A 2,276-nucleotide genomic window follows, 5' to 3' on the forward strand; every position below is an offset into this window, starting at 1 on the left:
TCAGTAATAAAGCATGTGTAACCCGGAGGAAATGTGTTGATAAAAGTCAGAAGATCTACCATAAATCTGTTAAACAACTTCCCAAACCGAGGACCTGAGCCTAAACATCCACACCATGTGCATGCAATAGAATGGCTTCATGATGCCTCCAAGCAAAGGTGATTTGCATGCAACAATTTCATTCCTTATATTCTTCAAATCGATTTGTCTAAATCGAATGTAGAGCACACATCACCTAGATGAATCACAAACAGAATTAAAAAAAATGCAAAAGCCAAACAACAGCAAACACATGCATCACCACCCTGAGATCACATATATATATAGATTTTGCATTCATCCTCAGTACTATCCACGACAAAGAGGCTACCTAGAGTAGCATAATAACTGCAGTATCTGCTTGTACTTGAACATCATAACAACATGAACTAACCAGGTGTGCCAAATACATAAATAAATGTATGTCGGACAACAGGGCGAAATGGAATAGGAGCTAATGGAGACACGTGGCACTGTCGTAGAACATCTGAAGAGACACTCCCATAGCCGCCCATCATTTCTTCGCGCATCCACAGGCAAAAGGGTAAGGTCCTAGATATACAGATTTGCAATCATAGATGAGCAGGATGCTCATCACAGGAGTCATTTAAGCAAGAAGGTGAAGATCAAATAGACGTACCAAAAGGGCGAGCACCCAACAACACCTAACCTCTCTGGTTTCAGTGCCGCCTTGCCTTTTTGGTTTCAAAGGGAGGGGGGTCTCATCAGCAACGACACACCCCTTAGTTCACTACAGGGAGGGAAAACAGTCAGACCCACTTATTCAGTATCGATGGATCAAATAGGAAGCACAGGAGGCAAGTAGAAGCATATACCTTGAAGTACCGTCCCCCTCATCACCTAGGGTAGCAGGACCATCGACCGGCACTGCATATTCATAGAAGCCCAAAGCACATACAACCGAATTAGATAAACATGTTACTGATATTGATCTTATTCTTACAAAAGACAGCAGATAAACATGTCAGAAGAAAATATACACTTGAGATTGTATTCAGTAGAGTACAAATTCAAAGATACTTACAGTTGCATTGATGCAGCTGAAGCTGATGATCGTGCACTGAGCTTCCCGCAGCTTGACATGCGCCACCCGCTTTTCAACCATTCTGTGGATGCATGGCTGTACAGCAGAACCTTGAAAACAACCAACTTCAAAATTGAACCAAAGAATGAGCGGAAGATAAGAATGCCTATCAGGCTATGCTGTAATTGTTGGATTAATATATTGGAAATTAAGAAGCGTGATAGTCAGAACAGACTATATCACAAGATTATAGCAGGGATATGCAACTACAGATCAAGTAAAGATGATGTTGAAATAGCTGATGTGTTCACAACTCAATTAAGGAGTATAATAACCTAAGAGATGCCGGTCTTTTGCCCTCCATATCTTAGCACGGACATTTCACAATCCATCTCCTTTAATTCTTCTTATAACAATTATTCAACACCCGGTCCACTATTCGGCTAATATTAGCTACCTCGCTACCTCGCTATGGACAATGTCCACACTAACAATTTCAATAGTTATTCTTGTTCCCAGACTGATCCATAGACCATAGTATATTCCTTCGCCTAAGCCTCTCGCAACGCAAGCTGCTGCTCTCCTATATAAACCAAAATAGCATTATAGTGTAGTTAACTCTTGGTTTTATACAGGATTCTAGTACTGTTGAATAAAAACAAACCAAGTGCATTGTGGGTCATGTAAACAGAGAAGCAAATGAGAAATTTGAATGTGGTTCAAAATATTTCAGTGGTACCATCTATAGTTTTAAAAGTCATTTTGGGACTAACATACATGTAGGTAATGCACGAATATCATGCATGTTGCGCTAACAACATTCTGAAATCAAATGCGCACACCATCTATCACATGTCCTGATTCCTAAAGCTGAATTAAACTCAACCGATATGTGCAAAACAATTAATATTTTTGGGGGAGTACGTAGAAAGATAAACCCATAAAGAGATAATAGATATGACTAATGGGGTCATTTTAATTTACTATAATTGTCATTTGCCCCCCAAAACAGTTGAAATTATCATGTATGCCATTGGGTGTCGTGTTATTTAAACTGAAATTCAGACAAATAAATATAAAACTAACTTAGGAGAGAAGTACTTTGTCCTCCCTTTCTTTCTGCGCCTGTTGACCACTCAAATGATGGCACAAAGCAAAACCCAACAAGTTGGATGGAAAGGAGAGGGGTCTC

The 2,276-nt window shown here is 39.7% G+C and overlaps 1 long non-coding RNA gene across 2 annotated transcripts in view; it reads right to left on the minus strand.

The window, feature by feature from the left end:
- Window positions 1-309: 309 nt before the first annotated feature.
- LOC119340020 overlaps window positions 310-2,276 on the minus strand; it is a 16,843-nt gene continuing 14,876 nt past the window's right edge. Inside the window, exons 4-7 of one of the 2 annotated variants that reach the window (XR_005164336.1) lie at window positions 1,085-1,194; window positions 876-927; window positions 680-790; window positions 310-591 (exon numbers count right to left, since the gene is read on the minus strand). This is a non-coding gene — a long non-coding RNA (uncharacterized LOC119340020). Of the gene's footprint in view, window positions 592-679; window positions 791-875; window positions 928-1,084; window positions 1,210-2,276 lie in introns of both variants that reach the window. The other variant, XR_005164337.1, reaches the window with a different exon arrangement.

Source organism: Triticum dicoccoides, chromosome 7B (assembly GCF_002162155.2).
Source record: "Triticum dicoccoides isolate Atlit2015 ecotype Zavitan chromosome 7B, WEW_v2.0, whole genome shotgun sequence".
Lineage (NCBI taxonomy): Eukaryota > Viridiplantae > Streptophyta > Magnoliopsida > Poales > Poaceae > Triticum > Triticum dicoccoides.